Source organism: Pleurodeles waltl, chromosome 4_1 (assembly GCF_031143425.1).
Source record: "Pleurodeles waltl isolate 20211129_DDA chromosome 4_1, aPleWal1.hap1.20221129, whole genome shotgun sequence".
NCBI lineage: Eukaryota > Metazoa > Chordata > Amphibia > Caudata > Salamandridae > Pleurodeles > Pleurodeles waltl.
Window position 1 is genome coordinate 930,445,581 of NC_090442.1, and position 20,028 is coordinate 930,465,608.

A 20,028-nucleotide genomic window follows, 5' to 3' on the forward strand; every position below is an offset into this window, starting at 1 on the left:
TGAGATGAAGGGCCCAGTTCAGCGGTGCTTGAGATGAAGGGCCCAGTTCAGCGGTGCTTGAGATGAAGGGCCCAGTTCAGTGGTGCTTGAGATGAAGGGCCTTGTTCAGCGGTGCTTGAGACGGCGGTGCCCTGTTCAGCGGAGCTTGAGATGAAGGGCCCTGTTCAGCGGTGCTTGAGACGGCGGTGCCTTGTTCAGCGGTGCTGAGACAGCGGTGCCCTGTTCAGCGGTGCTTGAGACGGCGGTGCCCTGTTCAGCGGTGCTTGAGAAGGCGGTGCCCTGTTCAGCGGTGCTTGAGACGGCGGTGCCATGTTCAGTGGTGCTTGAGATGAAGGGCCCTGTTCAGCGGTGCTTGAGACGGCGGTGCCATGTTCAGTGGTGCTTGAGATGAAGGGCCCTGTTCAGCGGTGCTTGAGACGGCGGTGCCCTGTTTAGCGGTGCTTGAGACGGCGGTGCCCTGTTCAATGGTGCTTGAGACGGCGGGGCCCTGTTCAGCGGTGCTTGAGATGGCGGTGCCCTGTTCAGCGGTGCTTGAGACGGCGGTGCCCTGTTCAGGGGTGCTTGAGATGAAGGGCCCTGTTCAGCGGTGCTTGAGACGGCGGTGCCCTGTTCAGCGGTGCTTGAGATAAAGGGCCCTGTTCAGCGGTGCTTCAGACGGCGGTGCCCTGTTCAGCGGTGCTTGAGATGGCGGTGCGCTGTTCAGCGGTGCTTGAGATGAAGGGCCCAGTTCAGCGGTGCTTGAGATGAAGGGCCCTGTTCAGCGGTGCTTGAGATGAATGGCCCTGTTCAGCGGTGCTTGAGATGAAGGGCCCAGTTCAGTGGTGCTTGAGATGAAGGGCCCTTTTCAGCGGTGCTTGAGATGAAGGGCCCTGTTCAGCGGTGCTTGAGACGGCGGTGCCCTGTTCAGCGGTGCTTGAGACGGCGGTGCCCTGTTCAGCGGTGCTTGAGATGGCGGTGCCCTGTTCAGCGGTGCTTGAGACGGCGGTGCCCTGTTCAGCAGTGCTTGAGATGAAGGGCCCAGTTCAGCGGTGCTTGGGACGGCGGTGCCCTGTTCAGCGGTGCTTGAGATGAAGGGCCCTGTTCAGCGGTGCTTGAGACGGCGGTGCCCTGTTCAGCGGTGCTTGAGATGGCGGTGCCCTGTTCAGCGGTGCTTGAGATGAAGGGCCCAGTTCAGCGGTGCTTGAGATGAAGGGCCCAGTTCAGCGGTGCTTGAGATGAAGGGCCCAGTTCAGCGGTGCTTGAGATGAAGGGCCTTGTTCAGCGGTGCTTGAGACGGCGGTGCCCTGTTCAGCGAAGCTTGAGATGAAGGGCCCTGTTCAGCGGTGCTTGAGACGGCGGTGCCTTGTTCAGCGGTGCTGAGACAGCGGTGCCCTGTTCAGCGGTGCTTGAGACGGCGGTGCCCTGTTCAGCGGTGCTTGAGAAGGCGGTGCCCTGTTCAGCGGTGCTTGAGATGACGGTGCCCTGTTCAGCGGTGCTTGAGACGGCGGTGCCATGTTCAGTGGTGCTTGAGATGAAGGGCCCTGTTCAGCGGTGCTTGAGACGGCGGTGCCCTGTTCAGCGGTGCTTGAGACGGCGGTGCCCTGTTCAGTGGTGCTTGAGACGGCGGGGCCCTGTTCAGCGGTGCTTGAGATGGCGGTGCCCTGTTCAGCGGTGCTTGAGACGGCGGTGCCCTGTTCAGGGGTGCTTGAGATGAAGGGCCCTGTTCAGCAGTGCTTGAGACGGCGGTGCCCTGTTCAGCGGTGCTTGAGATGAAGGGCCCTGTTCAGCGGTGCTTCAGACGGCGGTGCCCTGTTCAGCGGTGCTTGAGATGGCGGTGCCCTGTTCAGCGGTGCTTGAGATGAAGGGCCCAGTTCAGCGGTGCTTGAGATGAAGGGCCCTGTTCAGCGGTGCTTGAGATGAAGGGCCCTGTTCAGCGGTGCTTGAGATGAAGGGCCCAGTTCAGCGGTGCTTGAGATGAAGGGCCCTTTTCAGCGGTGCTTGAGATGAAGGGCCCTGTTCAGCGGTGCTTGAGACGGCGGTGCCCTGTTCAGCGGTGCTTGAGACGGCGGTGCCCTGTTCAGCGGTGCTTGAGATGGCGGTGCCCTGTTCAGCGGTGCTTGAGACGGCGGTGCCCTGTTCAGCAGTGCTTGAGATGAAGGGCCCAGTTCAGCGGTGCTTGGGACGGCGGTGCCCTGTTCAGCGGTGCTTGAGATGAAGGGCCCTGTTCAGCGGTGCTTGAGACGGGGGTGCCCTGTTCAGCGGTGCTTCGGATGAGTTACCAGTTCAGCGGATCCGCCCATGGCGTGGAGGTCATTCGCCACCTGACCTGTGGCTGGCTGCGCCTTCCTGCCCACCTGGGATGGGGCTGGTGGGGCCCTCCTGGGCTGCAGTACCGGGCCTGTTGGTGTCCTCCTGCCCACCTGGGATGGGGCTTGCGGGGCCCTCCTGCACAGCTGGGCTGCTGGCGGTCTTGTCGGGCGTGCTGCCCTTCCCAGCCTTCCCTGTTCATCACCATCTGCACCCTCAATGTGAGTGGCCCCCCATCCCTACCCTTGCCATATGGCACATCCTGTCATCCGTTGTTTGATGCATGCCTCATTCGCTCCCCTTCCCACCATCTTTCATCCACCCGACTCAACACAGGCATTGGCCACAAAGCAGGTCCCAGTGTACTTACCTGTTGGTCTGGAGGACCGTAGAGTAGCGCATACTGGGGGAGGACCCCATCCACAAGTTTCTCCAATTCCTGAGCTGTGAAGGCTGAGGCCCTTTCCCCAGTCGCATGAGCCATTGTCTCTTCCAGACCGAGGTCACAGCAGCACTTGCAGTGTAGGTCATCTCCTGTCGAAGATCAGGTATCGAGTGATTAAGCAGATAGAAAATGGCGGTCACGCCCGCGGCGGTGCGTACCGCGGCAGTGCGTACCACGACCGCCGGCGCACATCGTCATTGGCTCCTGAGACCCATAGGGTTCAATGTTAACCAATGCTGCTTAGAGCCACGGTCTTCGACCGCCTGCCGCCACGGTGTGCCACGCCAGCGCATTGACCTCACATCCCATTGTCACACTTCACAGGTCAGGCAGCCGCCATTTCAAGGGCCCACATGGCTTAATTTCTACTGCGTCACACATACCTAGGCCTTGCATCGACACTCATACAAGCCATACAATGCATTTGGAATCGTGTTATGTGCAAGCTGTGGGAATGTACCTGTGGGTTGATTGACTCTGTGCTCGCTGGCACCGTCCGCTAGGACATGCGAGGAGATGGAGAAATCTTCCCGTGTACAGACCGCTGCTGGACCTGTCGACAATGAAGGAAAGACATGTCATACTGACATACAGGCGTGACCGAGCCACTATACAGGAACTGTGTGCCCAGCTGGAGTCAGACCTGATGTCACCAATCCGCCAACCCACTGGGATCCCCCCTCTAGTGCAGGTGCTGTCAGTTCTCCATTTCCTAGCAAGTGGGTCATTTCAAACAACAGTGGCCATATCATCAGGGATGTACCAGCCCATGTTTTCCAAGGTGATGTTCAGAGTGTTGTCTGCCCTGCTCAAACACATGCGGAGCTACATCGTCTTCCCTGAGGTGGGGGATTTGACTACAGTGAAGGGTGATTTCTATGCCCTTGGACATATACCCAACATCATTGGTGCTATTGATGGGACACATGTTGCTTTGGTCCCCCCCAGCAGGAGTGAACAGGTGTACAGGAACAGGAAGAGTTATCATTCCATGAATGTCCAGATGGTCTGTTTGGCAGACCAGTACATCTACCATGTTAATGCCAAGTTCCCTGGGTCAGTGCATGACTCGTACATCATGCGGAATAGCAGCATCCCTTACGTGATGGGTTAACTCTAGAGGCACCGTGTGTGGCTAATTGGTGACGCTGGTTACCCCAACCTATCATGGCTACTGACCCCAGTGAGGAATCCCAGGACAAGGGCAGAGGAACGGTACAATGAGGCCCATGGCCGTACTGTGAAGGTGATCGAGCGGATCTTCGGCCTCCTGAAGGCCAGGTTTAGGTGCCTCCATATGACTGGTGGATCCCTAATGTACTCACCAAAGAAGGTGTGCCAGATCATCGTGGCCTGCTGTATGCTTCACAACCTGGCTTTGCGACGCCAGGTGCCTTTTCTGCAGGAGGATGGTCCAGATGGTGGTGTTGTAGCAGCTGTGGAGCCTGTGGAGAGTGAAGAGGAGGAAGGCGAAGAGGACGACATAGAGAACAGGAACACAGTAATACAGCAGTATTTCCAATGACACACAGGTAAGAATCCACACTGGCATATTACATGTACTTAACCCCTACTACCTCTCTACTGTCTGACCTTTTCCCCCAGTGTATGGTAACTGAGTTGTGACTTTCCCTTCCGATTTCAGAGATGTGGGCCCCACTGAGTGACATCTGCTTTGTTTCCAAATGGACTACAGCTGTGTGACAGTGGTATGTTGGCATCACAATGTGAATATGCCATTTGGCATGGTAATGTCTAATATATTTGTACAAAATCACAGCCAGACTCCAGATTGTTTTATGCAATAAGTGTGTTTATTACAGTGCTCTAAATTGGTGGGTGGTTGCAAATCGTTGAGGGGTGATGGTGGAGGATTGTCCATGGCAGAGTCCAGACTATCAGTATCACAGGTGCATTGTCCAGATGCCTGTGGAAAGTGGAGCATGGGCAGTTTAAGGTTGGACAAGGTGTCAATGTGGGACAGTGGGATCCCAATCAGGGAGGTATCCTTTCCTGGCTGGGCTCTTGGCATCTTACTCTGTCTTCTTCCTGGATCTCAGGGCCCGCTTGCGGGGTGGTTCTCCTTCTGCAGGGGGTGGGGTTCTGGTTGCCTGTTGGTCTTGTGTCGGGGCCTCCTGTCCACTAGCGCCGGCGGAGGTGGTAGGCAGTTCTTGGTCCATGCTAGTGACAGGGTCCCTTTGTGGTGCCACAGTGTCCCGCAATGTGGTGACTACCTGATTCAGAGCCACTACGATGGTGCCCATGGCGGAACTGATGTTTCTTAGTTCTTCCCTGAACCCCATATACTATTGCTCCTGCAGAAGCTGGATCTCCTGAAACCTGGCCAGGACCGTGGGCATTGCCTCCTGGGAGTGGTGGTATGCTCCCATGATGGAGGAGAGGGCCTCGTGGAGAGTGGGTTCCCTGGGCCTGTCCCCCCCCTGTCGCACAGCAGCCCTCCCAGTTCCCCTGTGTTCCTGGGCCTCCGTCCCCTGGACCGTGTGCCCACTACCACTGCCCCCAGGTCCCTGTTGTTGTTGGGGTGGTGGGTTAACCTGGGTGCCCTGTAGTGGTGGACACACCGCTGATTGACGTGTCCTGGTGGCAGAGATATGGGCCCGCTGGGTGGGTGCTGTGCTGGTGTTCCCAGAGGGGGGAAGGTCTGCTGTGGCCTGTGACTGGGTGTGGGGAACCGACTGTCCTGAGGTCCCCGATGGGCCGGGCTGGTCATCTAGATCCAGGGACACAGAGCTGCTGTCATCACTGTGGGCCTCTTCAGGGGGTGGAGTGGACATTTGTGGACCCTCCTGCGCGGTGATGTGGCGTTCGGGTCCTGCAGGGGTATAAAAGTATGGTTATTGCTTCTGTGTGTGCCATAGCGTGCAATGGGTGGGTGCCCATGTACCCCAGTGCTTGCATTCCTGTGTGGGGGCTTTTGTGACGGTGGTTTGGGGGGGGGCATGGGTATGTGCAGTGGGCATGCTTTGGTGATGGGTGTCCATGCTTTGTGGTCGCATGCAGGGCTTGGTGTTGGGATGGGTGGGTTGTGATGGTGAGACATTTGCAAGGAGTAGGTGTGATGGGGTGGGGTGAGGGTGGGGGTATGAGTTGGCATGCTGGTGGGGTGGGGGGGATGAAGTAGTTAAGATTTGACTTACCAGAGTCCATTCCTCCAGATACTCCTGCGAGGCCCTCCGGATGCAGGATCGCCAAGACCTGCTCCTCCCATGTAGTAAATTCTGGGGGAGGAGGTGGGGGTCCGCCGCCAGTCCGCGGCACCGCGATGTTGTGCCTGGATACCATTGAACACACTTTCCCCTGTAGGTCGTTCCACCTTCCTGGCAATGGTGGTGTGGTGCACCTGTGTCCCGAAGAGCTGTGGCTCTACCCGTACAATTTCCTCCACCATGACCCTGAGTTCAGCCTCAGAAAACCTGTGGTGTCTTTGCGGTGCCATGGGGTGGTGTGGGTGATGTGTGGGGTGGATTGTGTGGTGCTAAGTGTGGTGATGTGTATTTGTGTGTAGTTTGAAGTGCGTGGTGATATTGCTGGGTGACAGTGAATTGCGCGGCTGGGTGCTCGGGCCTCTTTTCTCTGTGCATGTTCACGAATCTCTAGGAGTGGGGATTTGTGAGTGATGTGGGTGTGTGTTTTATATTGTAATGGGTGTGTGGGAGTGTTGTTTGTATCTGTATCAGGTGTGTGTATTTCGAATTGTCCAATGTGGCGGTGTTTTGTAAGTGTGTGTGTATTTTGAGCGCAGCGGTGTGTACCGCCAATAGAATACTGCGGTTGAAAGACTGCCGCGTGGATTCGTGTGTCATGATAGTGTGGGCGTATTTCTGTTGGCGTGATGGTGGAGGTTTGGTCATCGCCAGTTTCTCGCTGCCCTTTGGTGTGGCAGACTTTTGTGGATGTCTGTATTTTGGCGGTTTGCTTGTTGTGGGTCAGAATGACCGTGGCGGTTTCCCGCGGCGGTGTTATGGTGGTCTTCTGCACGGCGGTAAGCGCCTTTTACCGCCGAGGTTGGAATGACCACCAGTGTGTCTTTGCACTCCCCAGGACCAAGCAGTGGGCAAACCACTCACTAGAGAGACTGTGGCTTTGCACTCTCCAGGACCGAGCAGTGGGCAAACCACCCACTAGAGAGACTGTGGCCTTGCACACCCCAGGACCGAGCAGAGGGCAAACCACCCACTAGAGAGACTGTGGCTTTGCACTCCCCAGGACTGAGCACAGGCATTTAGCCTCTTCCAGGACAAGTGGTGTTGTACCAACTTGTGGTTGAGGTGCCCCCTTGAGGTGCCTGTGTATTTTCAATCTGATGCCCCAGCAGTGTTCTCTCCGTGTTGATGCAGGAGGAAGATAGGGTCTTGGCCTAGGTGATGTGGCCCTGTTGCACATGGACATTATGGACTGGGAAGTGTCCCTCCATTTGCATGTATGTAAATACTGTTTTGATTTTTGAGGACGTATTTCTAGTATTTTATCTTATTACACTCACTTCAATCACTTCCTTTTGTCCTTGCATTATTCCTGAGGGTTACGGGGTGGATGTGTGATGTTGTTGCATCTGTTTGTGTGTATGGTGTTGGGAGTGGGGTTTGGGGTGTTGGGTGTGCGTGTGTGTGTGTCACTCTCTTTTTCCTCCCTCCTCCTGTGTGTTCTAGGCAGAAGTACTCATTGTGGTCGTCGTCGCCGGCGTTGGTCTTCCTGGTGCAGGATGGGGTAGACCAGTCTGGGGAAGATGTGCAATTCGGGCTCCATGGCATTGTGGTTCTTCCCTGAGTCACCAGATGTGAGTCCTTTGCCTTCTGTTTTCTGTTTCTGCCGTGCTTTTGATGTCATTGATACCACCTCAGAAAAGGTGGCGGATAGGCCTCTTGTGATACAGTGGGCGGTATACTGTCTTCTGCCTGGCTGTTGGCGGTTACCACCGCGGTGTTTGTTGCTACAGCTGTGGCGGTCGGTGTGTTAAAGTGGTTGTCTGTGTGGGCGGTTTCCACCGTGGTGATAATTCCCTTTTTTTTTTTACCGCAGGCTTGTTGGCGGTATTACCACCGCTTTATCACTGACCGCCAGGGTTATGATAAGGGCTATAGTGTTAGATAGAGGAATCTTGGAACCTACATTGACGTTTGACACAGCTTATGCACATAAAAACAACCTGACATGCTTGCTTACACCTTTAGAGAAGAGATTCTTAGGTCATACCGATGATAGGAGAAAGGGCGCTAAAGGAGAACTTAGAAAAAGGATTAGAGAAAAGGACTTGCAAAAATGATTATGCTTATACTGCAATTAAAACGCAAGGGAAACTAGCTTTAGATGCACCACACAGAGGGAAGCTTTGTGTATATAGGCCAAAATTGTGCACTGACACTTTATTTGTGGGTATGAGTGAATGCAGGCATGTGTTTTTGTTTCAGAGTAAATAGACATTTATGTTGAATGGGCAGGACCCTGCGATTCCGGGGATCTATTATATCTGTGGACTTAATGCTTATTACCGTCTTCCAAGAAGATGGTATGGGACATGTTATTTCAGGATAGTTTTCACAAAGATTTACCAGGTGGAGGATTTGAAAAAGTTTCCGAAAGTGACTGAATTACATCATAAGAGACAAAGGAGGTAGTCCTCTTCTGCGATAGTGGGAGATATATTTGGTGTGGTAATTCCTTCAGTGGGAGTCATCCTGAATTCAATCAAGATTCAAAAGTTGTCTTCTATTGTGGATAACATGCTGATAAATTTTTCAGGGGCTATACTCCTGATAGATACCGAATTAGCTGCAGATAGAGCTATGACTCTTCAAAATAGTCTTGCTTTAGAATTTTTTTTACCAAAGGATGGCGGAGTCTATAAAATTATTAACTCTAGGCATTGTTGCTCATACATTCCTGACAATAGTAAAGAGGTAAGTCACTTACTTACTAATCTGACTAATGCAAGTAGTGATTTGAAGGAGTTGAAAGAACTATGGCGGTCATTCCGACCCTGGCGGTCATGGACTGCCAGGGCAAGGGACCGCGGGAGCACCGCCAACAGGCTGGCGGTGCTCCCAAGGGCATTCTGACCGCGGCGGTACAGCGGCGGTCAGAAACGGAAAACCGGTGGTGTACCGCCGGTTTTCCGCTGCCCTGGGGAATCCTCCATGGTGGCGCAGCTTGCTGCGCCGCCATGGGGATTCCGACCCCCATACCGCCATCCTGTTCCTGGCGGTTTGGCCGCCAGGAACAGGATAGCGGTATGGGGTGTCGTGGGGCCCCTGGGGGCCCCTGCAGTGCCCATGCCAATGGCATGGGCACTGCAGGGGCCCCCGTAACAGGGCCCCACCATGATGGCAGACACTGAAAATCGCGACGGGTGCAACTGCACCCGTCGCACCCCTTCCACTCCGCCGGCTCCATTCGGAGCCGGCATCCTTGTGGAAGGGTGTTTCCCGCTGGGCTGGCGGGCGGCCATCTGGCGGTCACCCGCCAGCCCAGCGGGAAACCCAGAATACCTGCGGCGGTCTTGTGACCGCGCAGCGGTATTCTGGCGGCTCCCACCGGCCCTGCGGATACCGCGGCCGGCGGGAGTCAGAATGACCCCCTATGTGTTTGGAATGGCAAAATATTGAAAATAATACAGGGAATACTAATTATTGTGGGTTGTATATTGGGGATATGGGGATTATGCTAATTATGTTAAAGAATTGAAAAGTCTAAGAATAATCAGAGGAGGGAAAAAAGAAAAGGGAAAGAATAATGAATTATGTACAAAATGAATAAACGTAGAAAAATAATGCACGTGTTTGAAAATGTGACATCGAAGAATGGCCACCAATTTTCACAAAATGTACTAATTGATGATTAATACTTATGAAATATTGAAAATGTATTAGACTAATGTAGTAATATGTCATATTTAGGGTTATGAAGTATGATCTAGCTTATTATTTATAGGCCTTAACTTAGCGAGTGTCTTGGCCTAGTTTTGCCAGGCCTAATGCAGAAGCTGTATTTCTTAGTGTTTAATAAAATGCTGACAGAGTGAACTAAACTGGGACATGTCCATTGTCTTGTTAAAAGTGCTTAACCAAAGCTTTCTGTGAGAACCAATGGACAGGAGACGATGTTCCTAGTAATGTATCAAAATGTGTGTAATGTGTGTGAGATGTACTTTCCCAGGGCGCGAACAATGAAAACAGTGACTGGAGATGAAGATGCAACTAATTTGTACCTGGCGAGCAGGATGACGAGGACATTGTAAAGTGGACCACTCAAATTTGTGTGAATAGCAAAATATTCGAATTTATAGATTTGGTTTAGAAATATTATTGGGTAGTGTATAAACGTATGATTAACTGACCAATAGGGAATTAGGGGATAGTTTAGGTGACTTTGATATAACAATGCAACAGAGGAAAATTAGACAGACGATGAGACCAGAGATCTAGATGATTTTGGGAAAAGAAGAGATTTGAGATTCTGTCATTGGGCTCACACTCTCTGACTGAGAGCCTGATGCTTTGCTGATCGATTGATGACCTGAGGATGAAGACTGATTCTGCTTGCTGACCCATACCGTGGATAGGTAGATATGACAATGTGACAGAATTGCATTTTTATGCCTTTTTTTTCTAGGTAGCAACTGTGCTGTCTAGTTTCCCTAGCTAGATATTTTCTAAATTTGTGTTCTAAATTGTTTTGCGTGAAGCCCAACATGCTGATGCTAATCTGAGGTTAGGCTTTGATTAGATTGCATTTCATCCGTCGCTTTGGTCAACCAGTATTGTTCTTATATATGTTTCTTATGATTTTGAGGTTTAATCTACATGACTTTAGCATTGTTAATATAAGGGAAATAAACGTACTAAACTTACTAAAGGTGTGGTTATTCATGACTGGAAGGTCATAGTGCGTGACAATTACTGACTTCATTGATTATTGATTTTGCTAATGATTATCGATTATTGATGAGTTTTTATTGTTTTATGTGCTGGAGCTATGGCAAAAACTTCTTAAACGAGTCAAAAGGTTCCTCGACCTACTCGCTTCGCCTTGTGAGTTTACTTTAAAGGTCCGGCGTGCTAACACATGTGTCTGAGTTAGTCAACGAGCAGCGGGCAGCACTGATGAGAAACAGAGAGGAACAACCACTGCTCACTCTTTGAGCTATGTTGTGTGGAACATTTATGTAAACTAGGATACGTTTCAACTCAAACGCATGTGTTTAGGCAATTTAATTGCATAAAAACAGTTATACAGCTGTGCCCTGTATGAGCACAGTGAAAAAGATGGTTTAGAGCACTAAGACGTGAGCTACCTATAATCCAGCATTGTCAGTTCCCGTATTGGCTGAGCTCTGTAGTTTCTTTTTTGATTGAGCTGGCTACCTGTGCTCAGTAACTGAAAGGCATCACCTGTCTGTGAAAAAAAAACAAAGGTTAAAGTAATGTTATAGTCACGTGAATATGTCAGTGGCAACATTAACCTTTTGAACTAAACAATAAACACAGAAATTCACCAGTTATAGTAAGCAGGCTAACTATAACGTGTGCCCCCATGCACTGCTTATGACCTCACATATTACATCACTTGTGACATTCTACAACATAATTTATGACATCATTGATGGTATCTCAAATTACAATATTGATGACATCACTGATGACACCATCCAAGATTCTTTTGTACACATTACTCTATCAAAAAGTGTGACATTGGGGGTCTGAATGTGAGTTCAAAGTAGCTCAGAATAATATGAAGAATCAGTTATGCTATCATTAATACAAATACCTTATTTGTAGCAAGCTTGTGCTATGTGCAACAATGACCCTGTACCATATATGGGTATACAATTTTACATTAACAATCAGTCGCAAATCACCATGTTCAATCTGTACACAACTGTTCGTAGAAAACCAAGGTGGTCATTATGACATTGGCGGTGAGTGATAAAGTGGCGGAAATACCACCAACAGGCTGGTGGTAATTACCGCCAAATTACGACCATGGCGGTGAGAACTCCCATAGACAGCCAATGTACCACACCATCCACTAGGTGTTAACACCACTCACGATGGTGATAGCCAAAAACAGCCAGGCAGAAGGCAAGATACCGCCCACCATATCATGACCTTCCACCACGATTTCTGGGGCGGAACCAATGCCATCAAAAGCCTGGCGGAAACACCACAGAAGAGCAAAGACTCACCATCAGAGACACAGAGAAGAACAACGCCGCCATGGAACTGGAACTAAAAGTCTTCCTGATGCTTTTCTACACCATGCTTCACCTGGAACATCAACACTGATGAAGACGACAACGTTGAGTATAGCCACCTGGCACACAAGGGAGGAAGAGAGGGAGGAAAAGGAGAGTGACACACACACACACACACATCACACACCAGACACACATACACCATACACACAACCAGCTGCAGACATAAACCAATGGCACACGACACACGGCATGATAAAATAAGGACTAGATTTTGGAAGTACTGAATATGTATTATCAAGCCACCACATGAACCACATATGTACAATTGTCCACAAAGGGCCAATGCCCAGTCCAAAATACTAAGGGCTCCCATGGCCACAGGGCACATTCCAAGGCCCAACTCGTTTCCTGTTGACATCCTCACAGAACTGTGCAGGGTCATCATGCTTGAAGTGGGCAAGCACCTCAAGCGGAAGGGGGTACCTCAGCCGCAGTCTCTCAGGTGGGGAATTCGCCCACTGGTTCTGGAGGGGGCTCCATGCCCATTTTCCTTTGCTGGGGAGTGCAAGGTCACACTCTCTCAGGTGGGGAGCTCACCCACTGCTTCTTTAGGGGGCTCCATGCCTATTTTCCTTTGCTGGGGAGTGCAAGGTCGCAGTCTCTAAGGGTGGGGAACTTGCCCATTGCTTCTGGAGTAGGCTCCTTGCACAGCAGTCCCGGGAGGGTGGCCTACATGTCCGCTGCTGGAGGAGAGGGCTGCACCATCTCAGCTGGAGGTGAGGGCTCCGTGACCACTGGTGGTGGTAGTGGTGATACCATGCCAGCCTCTGCTGTAGATGAGGGCTGCTATGTCTCAGATGAGGAAGGTGTCTCCTGGGCAGCCTCTGCAGGGGGTGAGGGCTGCTGTGTCTCAGCTGTGGAAGGTGCCTCCTGGGCAGCCTCTGCAGGAGGTGAGTGCAGCTGTGTCTCAGCTGTGGAAGGTGCTTCCTGGCCAGTCTCCGTTTGAGGTGAGGGCTGCTGTGTGGCAGCTGGAGGTGCAATATACAATATTTAGATTGAAGACTCAATAATAGATGTAATATAGATTACTCATTTTTGGTTAATTTATAACGGAGAGTTCCACTTTAGCTTTTATCAATCGGCAGATAGATTAAACATAAGCGCATAAGGAAGAAGAGTCCCATTTTGATTTCTAAGGATTAAGTTAGGCCGCTTTCTATTTTTATGTTCTTGCCGTATATAAAACGCTGAAGAAAACAATGGCGTTTCTCGACAGCGTTCGGCGTACTGGCGGCACGTTTATTTGCAGAATAAGGTAAGACTGTGGCGTAACAGGATGGTATAGGATACAACCTCTAGTGATACAGTTTTGTTGAACTCTAAAGAAGATTTGCGCATTAGAATTTATAAAAAATGTATGTTTACAGGATATGCCGGGTTCCGGCATCCGATAGTGAGCTTGTTTTGCAATTCAACAGACAGCGTTGTTAACTTTTTTGAAACTAATTACAGGTATGCCCTAAGGGCTTTGTGCATTGTGCACGGGTGCATATCAAGGACTTATATTATATTGCACTATACTATTAACGTCAGCACTACTAAAATAACGCTATTGATTTGTGCACCTCGGTGCTTTGTGCAGTGCGCACGGGTGCCAAATAGGGATTTCTATTACACCACATTGCACTAATGAGGTCAGTACCATTTGGTTACTATTATTATTTCCATGTATGTCAAATGGTTACCAATCCATTGGTAACACTAATTGATTAACGTAGTAAAATAATATACACCAACGGTCATAATCACTCGGGGCTCATTTAAATAAGAACGTGTGCACTTAAATATTACGGCTTTCATATTTAAAGCATGTCACAAGGGAAATACACTCTTTAAAGTGGTTGAGGGAAGATATTGAGTTAGTAATGATGACTGTTAACATACATGTAATTGAAATATCCTTATAGGCGGTCCTGATGAAGTCAAAGAGAGCACTCCCTAGACAAAACACGTGTTGACAAATTGGACAAGTGGGATGATAATAATAAGTGATTTGATTGAAATATGAAATAGGACAATTGATGGAGAAATTGGACAAGTGGTGATGATAACAATAAATGTGATCTTGATAGAAACATGAAATATGACAATTGATGACCTAAGCATGGAAACTTGGAATGTGATATTAGTATGATTGTATGAAGAAACCTTGGATTTTATGAAAAACAATTGATGGACTTTGAAATTAAAATACAAAAGGAATAAATAATAAGAATAAATAAGAATTTGTTTATGTAACAGATCGGATGGAGACACTGTAGATGAATTTGTAATAATTTGTTTCTGTTACTCATTCTTATATTTGCGGAGATTAACAATTTATGCGTGTGCTGTTATATTTTAAATGTATTGGATAACATTGTTTATCGTGTAGGGCTTTATTGGGGATGTAGCTCTAACATAGCGGCACCATGAAATACTATATGATTAGGATAAGGTGATATAGAGCGCCAGATACCCTTTTCACCCCTAATTAACTAGGTTTTCATACTGGGGTAGGACCCCATCCACCAGTCACTCCAACTCCTCCGAAGTGAAGGCAGGGGCCCTTCCGACGGTCACACATGCCATGGTAGGTTCCAGACACAAGTTACAGCAGCGCACGCAGTGTAGGTGTCGTTGTGTGGAAAGTCAGGAAACAAGTGAGGATTTGGATATAAAATGGCGGTCACGTCCGTGGTGGTGTATACTGTCACCGCCGCCACAGATACCCATTGGCCACTGTACTCCATAGAGCCCCATATTATTTAATGAGGAATGGCACTGCGGTGCAAGACCGCCTTCCGCCATGATTCATAACTTCAGCGAAATTTCCTCATTTCCACCTGTCCCTACATACAGGATAGGTGGTCGCCATTTCATGGTGGTGGACAGCAATCAGATAAATCACAACTGCGTCATTGCCTAAAATAGCACACACATTGCCATTCCCACTGTCCCATCACATTGATGCTGTAGGTACACTGAGGTGGTGGTTCTGTTGTTCAAATTGTGACAGAGTACTCACTCTTGTGTTCCTTAGATACCTATCGCTGTGGATGAATGGGAGGAGGAGAAAAGCCCCCGTGTACAGACCCCTTGCGGACTTGGCTACGCTGTAGACAGACACATTATACTCACCTATAGACTGGACAGGGCCACAATCACAGAGCTGCGTGCCCAATTGGAACCTGACCTGAGATCAGCTATCCATCATCCCACTGGGATCCCTCCTTTTGTGCAAGTGCTTTAATTTCTTAACAGCTGGTTCATTCCAAGTGGCAGTGGGCTTGGCAGTAGGAATGTCACAGCCAATGTTCTCAATCATGCTGTCAAGGGTTCTGTCTGTCCTGGTGAAACACATGTGCAGCTACATTGTTTTCTCCCACATGGAAGACTTGGCCACTGTTAAGGCAGGATTCTATGCAATGAGCCATATCCCCAATATTATTGGGGCAATTGACTGTACACATATTGCGTTAGTCCACCCCGCCAGAATGAACAGGCGTTCAGGAATCAGAAGAGTTTCCACTCACTGAATGTACAACTTGTGTGCCTGGCTGACCAGTACATCTCCCACATCACTGCCAAGTATCCTGGGTCAGTGAATAACAACTTTGTCCTGAGGAACAGCAGCATCCAAAATGTGATAGCCCAACTACAGATGCACAGGGTGTGGCTAATAGGTGAGCCAAAGTCTCCACCCACTGTATGTCAGTGCATGCATTGAGGTGTTATCCCCATAGGATTGTGTAAGGCTAAAGTTTGTCCCTCACTATTTGCAGGTGACTCTGGCTACATAAACCTTTTGTGGATCCTGGCCCCTGTGAGGAATGCCAGGACAGGGGCTGAGAACCGTTATAATGAGGCACATGGGCGAACCAGAAGAATAATTGAATGGACCTTCGGCCTCCTGAAGGCCAGGTTCAGCTGCCTCCATCTGACAGGTGGATCCCTGTGCTACTCACCCGGGAAGGTCTGACAGATAGTAGTGGCATGCTGCATGTTGCACAATCTAGTCCTCAGACGGCATGTGCCTTTTCTGCAGGAGGAGGAGACTGGAGATGCCCCTGTGGCAGCAGTGGACCCTGAGGATAGTGAGGATGAGGAGGCAGAGGATGAGGATGTAGACAACAGAACATCAGTTATACGTCAATACTTCCAGTGATACACAGGTGAGACAGTGGAACTGATCATTGCTCTGAATATTGATTTCATCTGTGTGACTGTGGCATGATGGCATTCGCTTCCTTTGCATCTAAACTTACTGTAACCTATGGCTTGTAATCTTACAGATGTTGGTGATATGACAGCAGTGTCCTGATGTGATTTCTACAGACAGACACAGGTCATTAATTGTATCCTGTCACAGTTTCCATATCATTTGCATCAGATGTTACTGTTCCCCTAAATGCACATTTGCAACACATAAAATACTATCAATCAAGTTGTGTTCAAGGGGGTTTATTGTGGGGATATAAAATTGAGGGTAAAGTGCAATGGAATGGGGTGATGATAGAGGAAAGTCCAGGGTATTGTTTCAGTCTGTTTGTAGCACAGGTGCAGTGTCCAAGGGGCCATAGGAAAGGAAGCAAAGTCAGTTCAAAGTGGACAAGGTGACAGGGTGGGACACAAGGGGGACAATCAGGAGAGTTTCATTTCCTGGAGGTGGTCTTGGTCTTGGCAAGTATCTCTGGCTTCTGTCTGGGTCACAGGGAACGTTTGCGGGGTGGTTCACCTTCTGCAGGGGAGGGGTGCTGGAGGCCTGTGGGTCCTGTGGGTCCTGTGGAGGGGCCTCCTGCCCACTAGCTGCAGCGGAGTTGGTGGGCTGGTCAATAGACTGGCTAGTGGTAGGGACCCGCTGCTGTGCTGTCGATTCCCTCATGATGTTGGCCATGTCTGCCAGCACCCCTGCTATGGAGACCATGGTGGTGTTGTGAGTCTTCAAGTCCTCCCTGGTCTCCTGAGGTGTTCCTCCTGCAGCTGCTTGTTCTCCTACATGTTGTCAAGGATCTGGCCCATCGTGTCCTGGGTTTGTTGGTAGGCACCCAGGATCTTGGTGAGGGCCTCCTGAAGAGTCGGTTCCCCGGGGTCTGTCCTCCCCCTGGTGCAGAGTGGTCCTCCCTCAGTCCCTGTTGCCTTGTGCCCCTGTCCCCTGAATGATGTGCCCACTGCTACTGACCCCAGGTCCCTGATTGTCTTGGGTGTGAGGTGTGGACTGGGGTCCCTGTACAGGTGGGCACACTTCTGATTGACGTGTCCTGGGGACAAAGGTGTTGGGATGCTGGGGGGGGGTGCTGTGGTGTTAGATATTGATGTGGAGGTTCTGAGGTGGACTGTGAGTGGGCTGGGGTGACTGACTGTCCAGTGGTCCCTGATGGGCCAGTTTGTTGATCCAGATCCTGAAGTCCAGAGTTACTGTCATCACTGGGGTCATCTTCTATTGGGCGACTGTATTGCCTGTCGTGGCACCTCCTCTCCAATGACATTGGCTGGGGAACCTGCGGGGATGTAAGTGATGTATTATGCTTCATGCCTGTGACATATTGTATATCCCTAGCTTCCTCTCTATCGTTGCTGTTTCTCTGCCACATTTGTTTGAGTGTGGTGATGTATTGTGGGATTGTTAGTTCCCCTGTGCTGTGCATGCTTTTGTGATGGGTGCCAATGCAGGGCTGGGAGGGCCGTCCGTGCATTGGTATAGCATGCAGGCTGGGCATTGTGGTTAGTCATATGTGTAGGTGCAGTGTGTGGATGTAGTAGAGTGATGGAACTGAGGGTGAGGGGGTGTGATAGCATGCAGGTGTGGGGGTTGATAAGTAGTAAATGTTGACTCACCAGTGTCCAGTCCTCTGGCAAATCCAGCTGTGAGCTGTGGGGGAGGAGGTGGGGGTCCACCGCCAGTCCTCTGTATGGCGAGCTGGTGCCTTGCTGCAATAAAACGTACCTTCCCCTGTAGATCGTTCCACCTCTTCCTGATATCGTCCCTTGTTCTTGGATGCTGTCTCATAGCATTCACCCTGTCCACAATTCTCCGCCATAGCTCCATATTCCTGGCAATGCAGATCTGCGGTACCTGTGCTCTAAACAGCTGTGGCTCTACCCTGACTATTTCCCCACCACCATGACCCTCAGCTCCTCATCTGTGAAACAGGGGTGCCTTTTCGGGGACATCAGTGTTGTGTGGTGCGTGTAAGTGTGTGGGTGTTGTGTAGTGTGGTTTGGTGTGCATAGTGGTGTGAGCAAGGGATGTATGGGTGTATGTGGTGTGTGCGTCTAGTTGTTGCAGTGGCCTTGGTGACAGTCTGGTAGCAATAATTTGTATTCATAAAGGGTTGTGGGTAATGTGGGTGTGTGTTTTATAGTACTGTGGGTTAGTGGGTGTGGTGTGTGTATGAATGTCAGGTGTATGTCTTTGGTATTGGCTAATGTTTTGCAGGTTAGTATTTGGGTGTCCATTCTAAGTGTGCCGGTGTGTACCGCCAATGGTTTACCACCTTTGAATGTCCGCCGTGGTGATTAGTGGGTCATGATGTAGTGGGCATTGTTTTGTTGGAGTAACGATATGGGTGATGGTACTGACAGTTTAACACTGACTTTTGGGCTGGCAGATTTGTGTATGTGGCAGTATTCTGTCAGTTTGGTGTGTGTGTTATAATATGGCGAACGGATATTCGCCACCGCAGTTGTATGTTGGTGGCCATCACCGTGGCGGTAAGCGGGATTTACCACCAATGTCAAATTCCTCCAGATACTCAACTTCTGTTTCATAACTAATGCCCTACTATAGACAGCCTTTATCTGTATTAAACCCTTCATAGTCACCGAACCTATGGTGAGAACGAAGTGGATACGAGCAGAAAAGTGGCTACTGTAAACAGCATTTACTCTATAGAGAGAGTTTACTATGTATCACACTGTTTTCAGACAGCGAAACTCTCATGGGAAATGCACCACAGAGTATTCAAAAGTATCTATTAAGAACAGTGTTCATACTATGTTAAACTTGCTAAGGAGACACTGCTCTTTAAAAAATATCCATGGTGTGAAGATGCTAAAGGTCATATTATGTGCAGGCTTCACACTGTGGTGAAAAGTTTACAGACAGCCCATCTTTTGAAGCCAAGCAAGCACATGTACATCTGTAATTACCAGGTGCTCACAGTCTTCTATGTTATGTGGAAATTGACATGCTATGACGATTCTGTTTAGAAACTCTAGGCTGCTTGCAATACTTAGTATCTACTATATAGACATTTTGCCCCATTGGAAACATTTTTTTCTGCAGAACCAAAGAATTTGTGTGGAACATACTGGACACAAGTCGTCAAATTTCATCTGCACACAGAGTTACTCTTCAATACAAAGATTTGTAATATGTTTGAAATGTCTAAACACCACTGAAACATTAGGAGCACATATACTTGATAAACACTCATAGCAATTAGTTTGACACAGGCTGTAAAAAATTAGGTATAGAGATAACATGATAGTTACCCGCCAGTATATAAACTGTAATACAAACTAACACTTTCATTGGATGCTGTCATCAGTGATATTGTAAATGATGTCAAGAACATGTCATAAGTGAGGTAATATGTGATGTCTTAAGCAGTGCATGGCAGGGGTACTCGTTATAGTTAGCTCCTCTAGGTATAACTAACGAATTTCTGTGTTTTTTTTCAATTCAAGTTGTTAATGTTGTCACTGTCATATTCACCAAGCTATAACATTACCTTAACCTTTGGTGTTTTTTTCTGTACATTTTAAAGTTTTTTTCATAGACAAAACAGGACTTTTTTTTATCACACCTAACCATAGCGCTACTTTAACCTTTGTTTTTTCGGTGAATATCATTTGTTAATATAAAGTAATGTTTTATTACCATACATAAAGCCAACTCCTGTCATTGCTCGGCCTTTGGCTGTGTGCAGCAGGAGGTTGGCCAAGGCCCTGCCACAAACCCCCCACAAGCAGCCAAATCCACACTAGGTTGGCTACAGGTTTTGGTTTGCCACCAGGCCTTATGACCAAACCCTCAGCA